General features: G+C 47.3%; 1 protein-coding gene and 1 pseudogene across 6 annotated transcripts in view; both read left to right on the forward strand.

Annotated features, from left to right (window-relative positions):
* The window catches only part of KANSL2 (KAT8 regulatory NSL complex subunit 2), a 269,907-nt gene that overhangs the window by 199,674 nt on the left and 51,552 nt on the right, over positions 1 to 18,681 (forward strand). The gene's annotated exons all lie outside the window — the stretch shown is intronic.
* LOC117356669 lies at positions 6,121 to 6,875 on the forward strand (annotated as a pseudogene).

Consider the following 18,681-nt stretch of genomic DNA (forward strand, 5'->3'; position numbering starts at 1 on the left):
TTCACCAAAATTATGATGGTTGTGGCAGCAGCCTTGCGCAAGGAGGGCATTCTGGTTCACAGACCTTCCACAAGCTGGTGTCAAAGAGAATCCCAAGGTACTCCAGGCGCTGAGACTGAGCCATCCAGCTCTTGGACAGGTTGACCACCCATCGCAGCGACTGCAGGAACTCCACAACCCAAGCCGTAACCCAAGAGTTCTCCTGCAAAGACTTTGCTTGGATGACTGGTTGATCCAAGCAAAGTCTTTGCAGGAGAACTCTTGTGCTACGGCTTGGGTTGTGGAGTTCTTGCAGTCGCTGGGATGGGTGGTCAACCTGTCCAAGAGCTGAATGGCTCAGTCTCAGCGCCTGGAGTACCTTGGGATTCTCTTTGACACCAGCTTGTGGAAGGTCTTCCTTCCAGAGGCCCGAGTGGACAAGTTGCAGTTGCAGATTTGCCTCCTAATGGCTTCTCGGTGTACTCGAGTATAGGATTTTCTACAAGTCTTGGGGTTGATGGTAGCCTCCCTAGATGTAGTTCGGTGGGCTTGGACTCGCATGCGACCACTTCAGAATGCTCTGCTTCAGTGGTGTTCGCCTCAGTTGCACGATCTGGATTCTACGGTTCCTCTTTGGGGGTTGGTTCGTTGCAGCCTCTGTTGGTGGATACAATCTTCCAATCTGGTGCAGAGTCTGGATCAGCCACAGTGGACAGTGCTTCTCACCGATGCCAGTCTCCTTGGCTGAAGAGCTCAGTATCTCGGTTGCTCAGCTCAGGGCAGCTGGTCGCCGGAGGAGGCATCTTGGTCGATCAATGTTTTGGAGACCAGAGCCATTCGTCTGGCGTAGCAAGCATTGCAGCTGCTGTTGATGGGTAAGTCTGTTCAGATTCTCTCGGACAATGCCGCAGCGGTGGCCTGCGTCAATCGTCAGATAACAATAGATGATGGCAGATAAAGGCCCGAATGGTCCATCCAGTTTGCCCAACCTGATTCAGTTTAATTTTGTTTTTCTTCTTAGCTATTTCTGGGCAAGAATGCAAAGCTCTTCCCGGTACTGTGCTTAGGTTCCAACTACTGAAGTCTCTGTCAAAGCTCACTCCAGCCCATCCCAGCCATTGAAGCCCTCTCCAACTCATCCTCAACCAAACAGCCATACACAGACCGTGCAAGTCTGCCCAGTATTGGCCTTAGTTCTTCAATATTTACTATTATTTTCTGATTCTAGATACTCTGTGTTCATTCCACGCTTTTTTGAACTCTGTCACCATTTTCCTCTCCACCACCTCTCTCGGGAGCGCATTCCAGGTATCCACCACCCTCTCCGTAAAGAAGAATTTCCTTACATTGCTCTTGAGTCTACAACCCTCAGCCTCAAATTATGCCCTCTGGTTTTACCATTTTCCTTTCTTTCAAGTACTTGAATCATATCTCCCCTGTCCCTCCTTTCCTCTAGGGTATACATTTTCAGGGCTTCCAGTCTTGGTGCAAACCTCTTATTTTTTGTCACCCTCCTCTGAACCGCTTCAAGTCTTCTTATGTCCTTCGCCAGATACGATCTCCAAAACTGAACACAATATTCCAAGTGGGGCTTCACCAACGACTTGTACAGGGGCATCAACACCTTCTGTCTTATACTGGTTATGCCTCTCTTTATACAGCCCAGCATCTTTCTGGCAGCAGCCACCGCCTTATCACACTCTTTTTTTCACCTTTAGACCTTCGGAAACTTATCACCCCAAGGTCCCTCTCCCCATCCATGCATATCAGCCTCTCACCTCCCAGCACATATGGTTCCATCCGATTATTAATCCCCAAATGCATTACCGTATTTTCACTCGTATACCGCGCACACGGGTATAGCGCGCGGGGAACACAAATTTATGTAAAGACATTTTTATATACCGCGCACACCCGTATACCGCGCATGCTGCCCCGACTCTCCCGTCGCCGCCCAACTCTCCTTTCGCCCGCCCCGACTCTCCTCTGGCCACCCCGACTCTCCTTTCGCCCGCCTCGACTCTCCTCTCCCCCTTGAAGTCCTGTTCCACCCTGAAAGCCTGATGCCCCCCCCCCCGACGTCCGATTCACCCCCCCCCCCCCCCGCAGGACTGCTCGCACCCCCACCCCGAAGGACCGCTCCCACCCCCACAGCCTCCCCCCCCCCCCCATCATGGAGAAGCTCCTACCCTGCTGCTTCCTCTGCCGGAGGTCCCGGCCCTTCTGTGAGCCCTGCGTCTGCTGCTTCCTCTTCCGGAGGTCCCGGTCCTTCTGTGAGCCCTGCGCCTGCGCTGCTTCCTCTTCCGTCTGACGTCAGAGAAAGGGCGGGACCGCCGGAAGAGGAAGCAGCGCAGGGCTCACAGAAGAGCCGGGACCGCCGGAAGAGGAAGCAGCAGACGCAGGGCTCACAGAAGGGCCGGGACCGCCGGAAGAGGAAGCAGCAGATGCAAGGCTCACAGAAGGGCCGGGACTGCCGGCAGAGGAAGCAGCAGGGTAGGAGCTTCTCCATGATGGGGGGTGGTGGGGAGGCTGTGGGGGTGCGAGCGGTCCTACGGGGTGGGGGTGCGAGTGGTCCTGCGGGGTGAATCGGACGTCGGGGGGGGGGTGAACTATGTAAAAAAAATGTTGTAAAACGCGCTCACGCCTATAACGCGCATGGTTATGCACGGTTTGTAAAATCGTGTATAACGCGCGCGTTATATGCGTGAAAATACGGTACTCTGCATTTCTTTGCATTGAATTTTAGTTGCCAGATATTAGACCATTCCTCTAACTTTTGCAGATCCTTTTTCATGTTTTCCACTCCCTCCTTGGTGTCTACTCTGTTACAAATCTTGGTATCATCTGCAAAAAGGTAAACCTTTCCTTCTATCCCTTCAGCAATGTCACTCACAAACATATTGAACAGGATCAGCCTCAGCACCGAACCCTGAGGGACTCCACTGCTCACCTTTCCTTCCTCCGAGCAACTTCCATTAACTACCACCCTCTGGCATCTGTCCAACAACCAGTTCTAATCTAGTCCACCACTTTGGGTCCTAACTTCAGCCTTTCAAGTTTGTTCAAGAGCCTCCTATGAGGAGCCAGGTGGGAAGCAGGAGTCGTCTGATGGCACAGGAGGCTGCTCTGCTCATGATCTGGGCAGAGACTCATCTTCTTTTCATCTCGGCTTCCCACATAGTGGGAGTGGAGAATGTCCAATTGGATCTCCTCAGTCGTCACGTGCTAGATCCCAGAGAGTAGTGTCTTGTTCCCGCACCTTTCGAATTGATTGTGCAGATTTGGGGTCACCCCGTCCTACACCTGATGGCCACGAGTGTCAACGCCAAAGCGCCTCGGTTCTTCGGTCAGCGCTAGGATGCTCTAGTTTCAAGTTTATTAATTTTTAATATACCGACCATCTAAGGGAATCTAGCCGGTTTACAATAAAATATTAAAAGAAGAATAAAAATAATACTAGTAGGGAATAAGTTTAAAAAGAGGAAAGGAAGTGGACATTGAAGACATTGACAAGATGAACTGGAAAGTGATGATAAAGAAAGAAGGGGGAGGGCAAAGTTACATTATTAGAGGTTAAAAACTAAAAAAAAAAAAAAAGTTGAAAGGAAATGGAAGGGAAAGGGATAAAACATTGGGGATGGGATCGCTTCTTAAAAGCGGTTGGCTGATTTAAAGATGAGAAGGATCAAGAGCAGTAGAATGCATCTTGAAATAAGAATGTTTTTAAATTTGTCTTGAATTTATCGATTAATTTTTTGTGGCGAAATTGAGATGGCACAGCATTCCATAAGGTTGGAGCTACTACTGAGAAATTAGATTTTCTGGTGTAGAAAAATTCCTTTATAGAAGGAATAGAAAGTAAGTTATGATCAACTGCTCTAAGAGACCATGAAGGACGAAAAGGGGTGAGAAGCTTATCGAGAAAAGAAGGTTAATGGGAATGTTTGATTTTGAAGACTAACATAACAGTTTTGTAGGTAATGTGATGTGTAATGGGTAACCAGTGAGCTTCTTTAAGAAGAGGGGTGACATGATCATATTTCCCTAATTTATAGATAAGTTTTATTGCCGTGTTTTGAATAAGCTGTAGACGTCGTAATTCTTTTTGAGGAATTCCGTTATAGAGGGAGTTACAATAGTCAAGATGAGAAATAACTAGAGAGTGAACTAGGGTTGTGATTGCTTCAGTGTCAAGAATGGACGTTAGGGAACGTATAAGCCTAAGCTTATAAAAGCAGGTTTTTACCACTGCACCGATTTGATCATGAAATGTTAAATCTGTATCTATGATTACCCCGAGTAATTTTATTTTTATTTCTATTTTTACGGGGTGATATTTGATGGAGATCTTTCCTATTATCGTTTTGTTCTTTTTGGTTGAAAAAGTAAGCCACAGGATTTATTGAAGTTAAGGGAAAGTTTATTTACATGAAGCCAGTCACTTATTTTGTATAATTTATTATTGATTTCTTGTATTTCCGTGATATTTGAAGTAATTGAATGTCATCCGCGTAAACGAAGATTGTGAAACCGATTGACTGGGCTAGAGTGAGGAGAGGCAACATGAAGATGTTAAATAGCAAGGGAGATGGTATGGAACCTTGAGGGACGCCGTAAGTTTGAGCTATGGGTGGAGAGGTTTCCTCCTTCAAATGAACTTTGAAACTATGTTCAATAAAGTATGAGATAAATCATAAAAGAGCTGAACCTGTAAGACCGCAGTCTTTGAGTTGGTCGATAAGGAGAGGGTGGTCTACTGTATCGAAAGCTGCGGACAGGTGGTCAAGAAAATAATATATAGTTGAAATAAGACCTAGCAATGATAACTCAGTGGAATAAGAAGAACGGAAGCCAGTTTGATATGGATGAAGGGCATGAGTTTGTCGATGAATTCAGCAAGTTGGTTATGAATGATTTACTTTGTCAGTTTGGAAAGAAGAGGGAGATTGGGGATAGGATGGAAATTTGCTGGCACAGTTGAATCTGGTACAGCTTTGTCTGGCAGAGGGCCTCCTATTTGTGTTTCCTGCCGATAGTGGGCAGAGTTCTTCTTTGCATTGTTCAGCACCCCGGCCACGTGATAGAACTGACCCAGACACCTGTGGTATGCAGATCTGATTCATCATCTCGTGGCAGATCCTCTCCCACTGCCCCTCTCGCCTGATCTTCTGACTCAGTGCTCTGTTCCAATGTTCAATCCAGGTCCCTTTTGTCTTAAGGCTTGGCTCTTGAGAGGGAGTACCTAGGTAAAAAAGGTTATTCGGATAAAGTGATCTCCACTCTCTTGGGGTCCCGGAGGCTTTCCACTTCTCGGGCTTATTACATTACATTAGAGATTTCTATTCTGCCATTACCTTGTGGTTCAAGGCGGATTACAAAAGACTTCTTATCCGGGCATGGTTTGCTTTTTGAGGGCTGCCAAATTGCTTCGGCTTCCAGTGTGGCCTTTGGTTCCAGCCTGGGATCCCAGTCTGGTACTGTCTGTGCTCGTGCACCCTCCCTTTGAGCCCTGGGTGTTCAGCGGACCCATGAGTTCCGGAAATTGGATCATCTTTGTGTTCTTTTAGCGGGCCCTCGTAAGGAGGGTGGTGCTTCCAAGGCTACCATTGCATGCTGGATCAAGGAGACTATTACGTCCACATACCCAGGGCTGGATTAAAGGGTAAGCACGGGCCTAGGGCCCAAAATGGTCAGGGGGGTCCGCCAGTGCGGTGCTTTATGGCCCTTTGGGCATATCACTCAACATTGCTGAATTGGCCGGCAGGAACGTCGGGTCGAGCTGGTCACTCCCCACCCCTACCCCGCGTCGTTGCTCCGACAAACCTATCTCCTGCAGCGTCAGCAGCTGCAGCACTCTAAACAGGCTGCTTCGCAGCCGCCTGCTGGTGATTCCCTCTACTGCGTCTATGATGATGTCATCAGTGATGCAGCAGAGGGAATCCCCAGCAAATCTCGCAGTGCTGGGCTGCCTTCCTCCCTCCACACCCCGGCACACGGTGACTGTGCACAAAGAGAGCTGCGAGAGGGAGGGAAGAGCCGCACGAGAGCTGCAACATTAGCAGCAGCCGCCCTGCCCAGACCAGACCCACTGTCTCCTCCTTCTACCCTGCCCCATGTCCAAGCAGATCTCGCAGTCCTAACATGGCCAATATCACAACATGCACCCGCTTCACCAGCTTTACGAGGAGCTCGGCAAGGGGGGCCTTCTCTGTAGTGTGCAGATGTGTGAAGAAAAGCATCTCCCAAGAATATGCTGCAAAAATTATCAACGCCAAAAATAGTTGTCTGCCAGAGACCATCAGAAATTGGAACGTGAAGCCAGGATCTGTCGTCTTTTAAAACACCCAAACATTGTGCGCCTTCATGACAGTAATTTTGAGGAAGGTTTCCACTACCTTGTCTTTGATCTGGTCACTGGTGGGAAGATGTTTGAAGACATTGTGGCAAGAGAGTATTGCAGTGAAGCAGATGCCAGTCACTGCATCCACCAGATTTTGGAGAGCATGAATCACATTCACTAGCATGACATTGTGCACAGGGATCTGAAGCCAGAGAACTTGCTACTGGCAAGCAAAACCAAGGATGCCGCAGTGAAACTGGCTGATTTCGGGCTGGGCATAGAAGTTCAGGGGGACAAACAGGCCTGGTTTGGATTTGCTGGTATTCCAGGTTACCTATCCCCTGAGGTCCTACGCAAAGATCCCTATGGAAAACATGTGGACATTCGGGCATGTGGGGTGATTTTATTTATATTACTAGTGGGCTACCCACCGTTTTGGGATGAAGATGAACATAAATTGTATCAACAGATCAAAGCAGGAGCATATGATTTCCCATCACCTGAGTGGGACACAATGACTCCAGAAGCAAAGAACTTAAATCAACCAGATGCTTAACTGTATATAGTTTGGCTTCTTGGCGGTTCAGTTTAATCTTTATCTACATATTTCTATTTTTAGTTTGTGATTACTTATTCCATACTGGGTGAGGTGTTCTGTCTTTATGAAAGACATGATTTTCTGTTAGCGTTGAGTACCCTTGTTTGGCGAAATGCATCGGGCATGGTTATTGGGAGCACCTTCAATAAACCTGATTTGAATCTCCTTATTTTCTGCCGATCTTCTGTTTTATGTTGGATTCTTTGGACTGCTTGCCTTGTTTCATTACAAGTTAACATAATGGAGTGGAATGTACTAAAGGAGTTACAGATTTGGTTGTTTATACATACATATGGGTTACAGTTGGTTGACGTAGAGTGAGGCAATTGATAGGCATTTTAAACTTGGTTATATATATAAAGAGTTCATAGTTAAGGACCTGAGTAAGTAGGTGGGAAGGGAAGGAAGGGGGATTTGTTCAGAGATGTTTGGGGGTTGCATAGAAGAAAAACTGTGCCCTGGTATGCTAATCTTTGTTTATTTTGAATTTTTTAAAAAAAGAGAAATACAAGTGGAAATAAAGTAAATAAGAAAACATAAATAGGGGCAGGGTGTGGATGGGGCGGGGCAGGGCCAGGAGGGCCCAGTGTATTTGTGTGCCTAGGGGCCCTCAAAGAATTAATCCTGCCCTGCACATACTTATTCCTAATTCTGCCCTCCACAAGCTTATTCCTAAATTTCTCAAGGCTCATTCCACTCGGGGACAGGCAGCTTCTTGGGCTGAGTCTTCTCTTATGCCCCCAGTGGATATCTGTAAAGCTGCGGTTTGGTCTTCTCTCCATTCCTTTGTGCAGCACTATCGTGTGGATGTTCAGGCCTGTCGGGAAGCAGTGTTTGGGGAACGTGTTCTGGTGGTGGCCCTCCAGGAGCGAACCTATGATAGATCTGTCCCATCAGTGAACTGGGCCAGTCTGGAGAGTTGCTAAAGAAGGAAAAATTAGGTTCTTACCTGTTAATTTTCTTTCTTTTAGACTCCCCAGACCGGCCCAGTTCCCACCCTGTCTTTCTGTCTGTTGTTATTTCGGGATTTGCTTGAAGAGTGTGTGTTTTTTCTGCATTCTAGTACTTTTCTGGGGTAGGGGGAGATTAAAAAGAACAGTGGCACTGGCGATCTGTGGGGACATTTGCTGAAGAGGCTTTGTCAATGCAATTTCCAACAGTATTGTTCTATGTTGTTGTTCCTGCTTGGAGTGTTGTTACCGTTATACTTAGTTCTTCTTGGCTATTCAGCAGACTGACTATATTAGGGGGAAGCACAGCTACTTGTTTTACAGCCGAAAGGTTTTGTCTGTCTCCACCTGCTGGTCATGGTGAGCTATTACCCATCAGTGAACTGGGCCGGTCTGGAGAGTCTAAAACAGTGTTTCTTAACTTCTTCAAGCCAAGTACCCCCTAAGCCAGGGGTCTGCAACCTTTAAGACATAAAGAGCCACTTGGACCCGTTTTCGAAAAGAAAAAAAAACTTGGAGCCGCAAAACCATTATAAAACAAATCTAACACTGCATATATTGTTTCTTATCTTAATGCTATATACAGGATCACTAAATTGAAAATAAAATCATTTTTCCTACCTTTGCTATTTGGTGATTTCATGAGTCTCTGGTTGCACTTTCTTCTTCTGACTGTGCATCCAATCTTTCTTCCTTTCTTTCAGCCTCCTGTATGTTTCCTCTCCTCCAGACCTCATTCTCTCCCCCAACTTTTTCTTTCTGTCTCCCTGTTCCCCCTTCTTTCTGTCTCCGTGCCCTCCCCCAAGCCACTCGGTTTGCTGCCACCGCAATCGGGGAACAGCCCCCAAGCCACCGCCGTCCCAAGCTTTCCCTGCAGAAGTGTTGCGCTGACCAGCATTCCGCTCCCTGACGTCAATTCTGACGTAGGAGAGGAAGTTCCGGGCCAACAAGGCATTTCTCCTCATTCCATCCAGCCTGAGCCCCATCTCTCCTTGATCCAGCATTTCCCTTCTGTGTCTGTCAGAATTACCATTCCACCTATTTTCCAGCATCACCCTTCTTTGTGTCCATCTCACCTATATCCCTATCTCACCACTTTTTCAGAATCTTCATTTGTCTCTGTCCTTATCTTTACGCCATGTTCACTATTTGCCCTTTCAATGTCTTTATCTCCCCCCACACACTTTTTCAGCATTACTTCTATGTCTCTATTTCACCTCCTCTTCATGTCCCCTCTGTATCTCTATCCTTATTCAGTAGGTCCTGCTTACCCTTTCTCTTCTTTGTGTCACTATCTCCATTTTCAGCTTTCCCACTTTTCCTTTGTTACTGCACCCTGTAGCTAGAATCTTTCCACCCTCCCTCCACTCCGGCCCAGCCCAGTATGAAATATTTCCTTTTGTTTCCCTCCCCTCTCTCTTTCTCACTCTCTTCTGCTCCCTCACCCACGAGTCCTGCATCTGGCCCTCTCCCTTCTACCTGCACCTGGCAACACCCCCCTGCTCCGCGGCTCTCTTCAGCAACTCGTCAGCAGCAGTGATCAAGACAAGCTGCCGACATCGAGGCCTTCCCTCTACGAGTCCCGCCTTTGTGGAAAAAGGAAGTTGAAACAAGCGGGACTCGCAGAGGGTAGGCCCCGACGTCAGAAGCTTGTGTCGATCGCTGCTGCTGAGTTGCCGAAGAGAGCCGCGGAGCAGGGGATGTGGCCGGAAGCAGGTAGAAGGGAGAGGGAGATAGGAAGGCTGTAGATCTCCGGAGCATGACACCGACCCCGGCCAGGATGATTTCTTTTTCAGGCACCTTACAAGTCCAGCGTCGCGGCGGGAAATAGCCATGCTGAGCAGTGAGCTCAGCACTACACAGATGAAAGCCTTGCTTGCTGATTGGTCCGGCGGCACGGCGGGGCGGGGCCGCCGGACCAATCAGCAAGCAAGGCTTTCATCTGTGTATGTGCTGAGCTCACTGCTCAGCATGGCTATTTCCCGCCGCGACGCTGGACTTGTAAGGTGCATGCCTGCGTGACACACTACCGGAGCCGCAGCAAAGGTGGAAAAGAGCCGCAGGTTGCCGACCCCCGCCCTAAGCCTAACAAATACCAACCGAGTACCCCTGCCCCCATAATAATAGTACTAATTGTAACACAATTTCTTCCATCCATTTTTCATATACACACAATATAATCTTATTAATACATAATGGTATAGGCAGCAGAACGCTTTTTTGTTTTGGGGGGCCCAAAAGCTCTGCCCAGACTTCACTCCTGACCTCACTCAAGCTCCGCTCCTGACCCCACCCAATGATAGTATTGATTGTAATACCATTTTTTCCATTCATTTTTCATATATACAAACATAATCTTATTAACAACACATAATGGTTAAACACAAAATTAAACTACATAAAGCACACTGTATGCTTCTCAATATTCATTCCTAACAGAACACCTAGCCTCAGTCACACATGAAGAACACACATAACCCCTATACAAACACAGGACTACAAACTGAAAGTACTAATGTACACAAATGAAACCCTAAGATGTCTGACTCTATATGCCTTATAACACCTGAGAGAAAGAAAGAAATTAATTTCTTCCAGAGCAGTGCAAAATATAGAGCACAGATATAAATTCTCAAAACTGACACATTCTAATCAGTAAATTGAAAATAAAATCATATTCCCTACGTTTGTTGTCTGGTGATCTAATCATCTTTTCCCAATCTCTGGTTGCACTTCTTTCTGTCTGTGTTCTTCTGCTTCCATTGCCTTCTTATCCATTTGCTGTTTTTCTCTCCTTCACTTTCTCCCCTACATTCATCTTTGGCGTTAACCTTTAACATTCAACTTTCTTACATTTTTCTTGTTTCTTCTCAAAATCTACTTTTATCCCAGGACAAGCAGGCAGGTATTCTCACTAGTGGGATGACGTGATCCAATGGAGCCCCGATGCAGACGCCTCACAAGCAGTCTTGCTTGAAGAAACTCGAAGTTTCGAGTCGCCCACACCGCGCATGCGTGAGTGCCTTCCCGCCCAGCGTAGGGCGCGTCTCCTCAGTTCTTACTTTTCCGCGGAGCCGAGAAGTCCGTCTTCGACTCTCTGTGTGAAGTTAGTTCACTTGCACCTTCTTAAAGTCTGCGGTTTTGGGTTCTTTTACTCAGAATCGTTGTTTTTCGTCATGCTTTTTTTTTTTTTTTTTTTTTCAAAGTCCGTCTTTGACTCTCTATGTGAAGTTAGTTCACTTGCGCCTTCTTAAAGTCCGCGATTTTGGGTTCTTTTACTCAGAATCGTTGCTTTTCGTCGTGCTTTTTTGTTTTTCAAAAAAAAAAAAAAAATTTCTTCCATCCGTTCGACCGGGCAGGCTGCGTGGCCGCAGCCCCGCGGCTTCAATCTTGCGGCGGAGCTTTTCCAGCCTATGTCCCGGCCTATTACCGGTTTTAAAAAGTGTGTCAAGTGCCAGCGCGCAATTTCGTTCACAGACCCTCATCGACACTGTCTTCGGTGTCTCATGCCTCAACACCTTCCGAAATCATGCGAGCCTTGCTCCACACTCACAGCACGTGCTTTCAAGCGTCGTTGCTTCTTGTGGGAGTCGCTGATCAGCATGGAGTTTTCAACGGAGCTGTTTTCATCGAAGGGTACTTCGACATCTGCCGCTGCTCTTCAGCCTTCCACCTCTGCGGCCCCGAGCATCTTCAAGCCTGCTTCGTTTGTGGCAGCTCAGCCTTCGGTGCCCGCTGCGATGCCTTCCTCCGTCTCCTCGGGTGTTTCCAGCCAACCACCTCTGCTTCGATCAACTGCTTCCAGCCCCATCCACTCACTGGGGGCCTCATCGAAGCCTCACTCGCCTCGTGTGTCGAGGCTTGCTTCCAGACACAGCTCGCATCATCGATCGAGACATTCTTCGAGGCACTCATCCAGGCATGCCTCGCCTCATCGGAAGCAGCCTTTTCGTCAGTATTCCCCACTAGCTACTTCGCCTCCTCCGCTACCAGAGCTCGAAGACACGATGGGGTCTTTCTCGCCTTCTCGATCACCGTCCTCATTGGATCTAGAAGCCTCGACGTCCTCGAGTCCTTCTCGAGGCCCTGCTTTGGCTGTCCAGCTGTCCTTCTCCTTTCTTCGGCAGATGGCTGCTGATTTGCACATTCAACTGGACACAGGTTCCAAATTCTCGAAGGAGTATTTGGAGACGATGCATCTCCCTCAACCGCCTGCTGAATCCCTCTAGCTTCCTCTTCATAAGCTGCTGGATCAGACCTTCGTTCGTAGTCTTGAGACACCCTATTCCATCCCTGCTGTGCCGGGCAAATTGGATGCCAGGTACCGCACGGTCCACCATAAGGGGTTTGATGGTGCCCAACTCTCCCATCAGTCCCTCTTGGTGGAGTCCTCATTGAAGCGGTCTCATCCCTCTCAGGTGTATGCCACCATTCCGCCTGGCAGGGAGGGCAAGATCATGGACAGGTTTGGCAGAAGAATTTACCAGAACTCCATGATGACATCCAGGGTTCTTAATTACAACTTTCACTTCATCACCTATTTTGAATTTTTCCTGTCTGTCTTTCAAAAATTCATGCCATATTTGGACTCCCGAGCACAGTTTGAGTACCAGGAGGTTCTGGCTTCGTTGTCTCAACTCTGGTTGCAGATGATGCAGTCCTCCTACGATGCCTTTGAGTTGTCTGCTCGGGCTACTGCGTGCTCGGTGGCCATGCGCCGGCTGGCATGGCTCAGGACCATCGACATGGACCCCAATCTTCAGGACAGGCTGGCCAACGTCCCCTGTGTTGGTACCAACCTCTTTGATGAGTCCATTGAGGTGGTGACCAAAAAGCTCTCGGACCACGAGAAATCCTTCCAATCCATTCTTCGTCCGAAGCCCAAGCCTGCTCCTCATTGTCCTTCACGTCCACCGTTAATCTATCAGCGGCGTTTCCCGCCTAAACAGGCTCCTGCCATCTGTCAGCCTGTTAAGAGACAGCATCCCTAGAAGCAACAACAGAAGCCTCAGCCATCTGCTGTCCCTAAGGCTCCAGCCTTTTTGACTGTCTTGTAGAGAGCATAACGTCCGTCGTTCTGCCATTTTTAGTTTTTCCACCGATAGGAGGTCGTCTCCATCATTTTTACCATCGATGGACGACTATTACCACCGACCTCTGGGTCCTTTCCATCAAGTTCCTCGAACATCCTCCAAGAGAGTATCCTTCCAACTTGACCCAGACCGCCCTTCTTCTTCAGGAAGCTTAGTCTTTGTTTCAGCTCTGGGCTGTCGAGCCGGTTCCTTTGGCTCAACAGAACAAGGGTTTTTACTCCCGGTACTTCCTTGTTCCGAAGAAGACGGGCGATCTGCGCCCCATTTTGGATCTCAGGGTGCTCAACAAATTTCTGTTCAAAGAAAAATTTTGCATGTTGACACTGGCAACCTGTATCCCCTCATCGAGCAGAACGACTGGTTATGCTCTCTGGATCTCAAGGAGGCCTACACTCACATTCCCATTCATCCAGCCTCCCGTCAATATCTCAGATTCCGGGTGGGACATCATCTCCAATACCGAGTACTTCTTTCGGCCTGGCCTTGTCCCCCAGAGTCTTCATCAAGTGCCTGGTTGTAGTGGCAGCAGCGCTCAGGACTCATGGCCTTCAGGTGTTTCCCTACCTGGACGACTGGCTCATCAAGGATTCCACGTCTCAGGGAGTCGTCCTGGCGACCCAGAGGACTATCTGGTTCCTGCAGAATCTGGGGTTAGAGATCAACTTTCCAAAATCCCATCTGCAACCTTCCCAGACTCTTCCCTTCATCGGAGCTGTACTGGATACTACTCAACTCAGGACGTTCCTCCCTCCTCAACGTCTGGACGCTCTCCTCCGTCTTTGTCGCTCGGTGTCCTCTCGCCCGTCCATCTTGGCGAGACACATGATGGTTCTTCTGGGCCACATGGCCTCTACAATCCACGTGACTCCTTTTGCCAGACTTCACCTCCGGATTCCTCAGTGGACCCTGGCATCTCAGCGGACGCAGGTATCCGACCCTCTGTCTCGACACATCCAGGTCACACATAAGAACATAAGAAATGCCTTCACCGGATCAGACCGTGGTCCATCTTGTCCGGTGATCCGCGCACGCGGTGGCCCATTTAGGTTCTCCTTTTTGGAGACCCGGATTTCCCCTATCCCTCAATATGATTTGCAAGAAGGTGTGCATCCAACTTGCGCTTGAAACTCGGAACAGTATTCTCCGCCACAACCTCCTCCGGGAGAGCATTCCAAGCGCCAACCACTCGCTGTGTGAAGCAGAACTTCCTAACATTTGTCCTAAACCTGCTGCCACTCAGTTTCAGGCTATGACCCCTTGTCCGTGTCACCTCCGAAAATGTTAGTAATGCTGTTTCCTGGTCTATTTTATCAAAACCCTTTAATATTTTAAAAGTCTCTATCAAATCCCCTCGCAATCTTCTCTTCTCGAGGGTGAATAGTCCCAGTTTTATGAGGCGTTCTTCGTAGCTCAAATTTTCCATACCTTTGACTAGTTTCGTGGCTCGCCTTTGCACCCTTTCCAACAGGGTTATATCCTTCTTAAGGTATGGAGACCAGTGCTGGACACAGTATTCCAAGTGAGGTCTGACCATTGCTCTGTAAAGTGGCATTATGACCTCTTCCGATCTGCTCATGATCCCCTTCTTAATCATGCCCAACATCCTGCTTGCTTTCTTCGCCGCCGCCACACACTGAGTCGAAGGCTTTAGGGTTCTGTCTATCAGTACCCACAAATCCCTTTCTTGTTCGCATTTGGCTAATGTCACCCCCAACATCTTATACTCATGTTCTTTGTTTTTCTTTCCTAGATGCATCACTTTGCATTTGTCTATGTTAAAATTCATCTGCCACTTTTTCACCCAAGTTTCCAGCTGGTTTAGATCCCTAGAGAGCCAACCACCCGACATATTTTTGTATCATCTGCAAACTTTGTTACATTGCATGTTGTTTCCTCTTCAAGGTCGTTTATAAAAATATTAAACAAGATAGGCCCAAGAACCGAACCCTGGGGCACGCCGCTGGTCACTCTCTCCCAGTCCGAGAATTACCCATTAATGCAAACCCTCTGCCTTCTGTTTTCAAGCCATTTGCCAATCCATCTGTGCACTTCTCCTCCTATTCCATGGCTCAGTAGTTTTCTCATAAGCCTTGCATGCGGAACCTTGTCAAACGCTTTCTGGAAATCCAAGTAAACTATATCCACTGGATTTCCACTATCCAATTGTTTGTTCACCTTCTCAAAGAATTGAAGTAAATTTGTCAGACATGACTTCCCTTTCCTAAAGCCATGTTGACTAGCCCTTATTAAGTTGTAATCTTCCAAGTGTTGTACAATGTTGTCTTTAATTAGTGCTTCGATTATCTTCCCAGGAACTGATGTGAGACTCACAGGTCTGTAGTTTCCTGGTTCACCTCTTGATCCTTTTTTGAAAATTGGGATGACATTTGCTATCCTCCAGTCCTCTGGTATTTGCCCGGTTTTCATTGACATGTTGGCTAAGGATTGCAATAGTTCGCCAATTTCAACCTTAAGTTCCTTTAATACTCTTGGGTGAATTCCATCCGGTCCAGGGGATTTGTCACTTTTTAGTTTGTCAATTTGAAAGTATATCATGTCCAACTCCACTTCTACTGTTTCGAGGCTTTCCTCTATGCCTCCGGTGAATATCTTCCCTGTGTCTGGCATTGTTGTAGTGTCCTCATTTGTGAAGACAGAGGCAAAGAATGCATTTAACTTATCGGCTACTTGTTTGTCTTCTTTGATTGACCCTTTGCTTCCTTGGTCGTCGAGAGGGCCCACTGCCTCTCTTGCTGGTTTCTTTCCCTTTATATATCTAAAAAAGGGCTTGAAGTTTTTGGCTTCTTGCGCTATCTTTTCTTCATAGACTTTTTTGGCATCTCTTACCACTTTATGACACTTTTTCTGATCGATTTTGTGACAGTTCCAGGCCTCCACTGTTTTTTCCCGTTTCCATTTTTTAAACGAGTTCCTCTTTTCCCTTACTACATCCTTAACCTCTTTGGATAGCCAAGCTGGTTCTCCTTTATTCTTTTTTCGCCTTCCTTTGGATATCTTTGGTATGTGGATATTCTGTGCTTCTATGATGGTGTTTTTCAGTAGAGACCATGCTTGCTCAACTATTTGGATTTCTGCTTTGCCCTTCTTGAGCCGTTTTCTAACCATGATTCTCATGCTGTCATAATTCCCTTTTTTGAAGTTAAAGGTCGTGGCTTTAGGCTTGATTGGTTTCCCCCTTCCGATGCCAATGGTATAATTGATCATATTGTGATCACTTGTCCCCAGCGGGGCCGTAACTTCTACATCTGCTGTCTTCCCAGTAATGCCATTTATGACCAAGTCAAGGATTGCGTTTCCTCTTGTCGGTTCTCCTACTATTTGTTCAAGGAAGCAATCTCCTATCAATTCTAGGAATTTTATCTCCCTGCCGCAGCTAGACGTTCCCAAATTCCAGTTTATCCCCGGAAAGTTGAAGTCTCCCATGATCGTTACATTTCCTGATCTACATCTACGACTAATTTCTTCCATCATTTCTTTGTCTGTTTCCTCATTCTGTCCCGGGGGTCGATAATAGAGGCCAATTCGTCTGCTTCTTTTTGTCCAGGAATCTTCAACCAGAGGGACTCTAGTTTAACATTAGCTTCTGTTTCTCCATCCCTAACAGACTCTATTTCCTCATGGACGTACAGGGCAAGACACTCCTGCTCTGACTCAATCTCTTCGCTGGTGGATGCTCTCTTCCAATCTATCCAGAGGTTTGCTGTTTCACACACACCCCCATCAGAAAGTTCTCACGACCGACTCTTCGACTTATGTTTGGGGGGGCTCATCTGGATGGTCTCTGCACTCAAGGTTATTGGACCAGCGCAGACCGCCAGTGCCACATCAATCTCCTGGAACTCAGGGCGATTTTCAATGCTCTCAATGCTTTTTAACATCTGCTTCACGACCGTGTTGTCCTCATTCGCACGGACAACCAAGTCGCCATGAACTACGTCAACAAAAAGAGAGGCACGGGATCGGCCTCCCTCTGCCAGGAAACTCTGAAAGTTTGGGATTAGGCGATTCGCCACAACACCTTCCTCAAAGCTGTCTACATTCAAGGGGTGGACAACTTGAGTCGTCTTCTGCAACCTCACGAGTGGACTCTTCACTCCACGCCCCTTCATCTCATCTTCTCTCAGTGGGGAATGCCTCAGATAGACCTCTTTGCAGCCCCCCACAACTTCAAACTGCCTCAGTTTTGCTCCAGGATCTATACTCCTCATCGCCTCGAGGCAGATGCCTTTCTGCTGGATTGGACAAATCTCTTTCTATATGCGTTTCCTCCATTTCCTCTCATTCAAAAGACTCTAGTCAAGCTGAAGTCCGACCTTGCCACCATGATTCTGATTGCTCCTCGGTTCCCAGACAACCCTGGTACTCCCTTCTACTTCAACTCAGCATCAGGGATCGCTGCTTCATCCCAACCTGCATTCTCTAAACCTGACAGCTTGGTTCCTCTTAACATAGCTCCTCTCTAGTTCTCTCAACCTGTGAGGGAAGTTTTGGAAGCTTCACGGAAGCCTGCTACTAGACAATGCTATCACCAAAAGTGGACGCAATTTTCTACTTGGTGCTTTTCTCATCATCAGGAACCTCAGCATTCCTCCTTATCTTCAGTTTTGGACTATCTTTTGCACCTTTCTCAGTCTGGCCTCAAGTCTACTTCGATACGAGTCCACCTTAGTGCAATTGCTGCTTTCCATCAGCCTCTTCAAGGGAAACCTCTCTCTGCTTATCCTGTGGTTTCCAGATTCATGAAAGGACTTTTCCATGTCAATCCTCCTCTCAAACCGCCTCCAGTGGTTTGGGACCTCAATATTGTTCTTTCTCAGCTTATGAAACCTCCATTTGAACCTATTTACAAGGCTCATCTGAAGTATCTCACTTGGAAGGTTGTGTTTCTCATTGGCCTCACTTCTGCTCGTCGAGTTAGTGAGCTTCAAGCATTGGTTGTGGATCCTCCTTTTACAGTGTTCCATCATGACAGGTTGGTTCTTCGCACTCCTCCAAAATTCCTTCCTAAAGTAGTCTCGGAATTTCATCTCAATCAATCCATTGTTCTTCCAGTGTTTTTTCCAAAGCCTCATTCTCATCCTGGAGAATCAGCTCTTCATACTCTGGACTATAAGCGTGCTTTGGCTTTCTATCTGGAACGCACCAAATCACATAGAACTGCTCCTCAACTTTTCATCTCCTTTGATCTGAACAAGTTGGGACGTCCTATCTCTAAGTGTACCATCTCCAACTGGATGGCGGCTTGTATCTCTTTTCTGCTATGCCCAGGCTGGATTACCCCTTCACAGTAAAGTCACAGCCCATAAGGTCAGAGCTATGGCAACTTCTGTAGCTTTCCTCAGATCTACACCTATTGAGGAAATTTGTAGAGCTGCTACATGGTCCTCGGTTCATACCTTCACTTCTCATTATTGTCTGGATACTTTCTCCAGACGGGATGGACAGTTTGGCCAAACAGTGTTGCAAAATTTATTCTCCTAAGTTTCCAACTCTCCCACCATCCCATTATGGTTAGCTTGGAGGTCACCCATTAGTGAGAAAACCTGCGTGCTTGTCCTGGGATAAAGCAATGTTACTTACCGTAACAGTTGTTATCCAGGGACAGCAGGCAGCTATATTGAAGTGAAGAAATGTATATTAAATCGTTGGTTGTCTAGGCACCACCTTTTTTTTGGTACTAGAGAAACAAACTATGTGAGT

This window comes from Geotrypetes seraphini, chromosome 3 (assembly GCF_902459505.1).
Source record: "Geotrypetes seraphini chromosome 3, aGeoSer1.1, whole genome shotgun sequence".
NCBI classification, from domain to species: domain Eukaryota; kingdom Metazoa; phylum Chordata; class Amphibia; order Gymnophiona; family Dermophiidae; genus Geotrypetes; species Geotrypetes seraphini.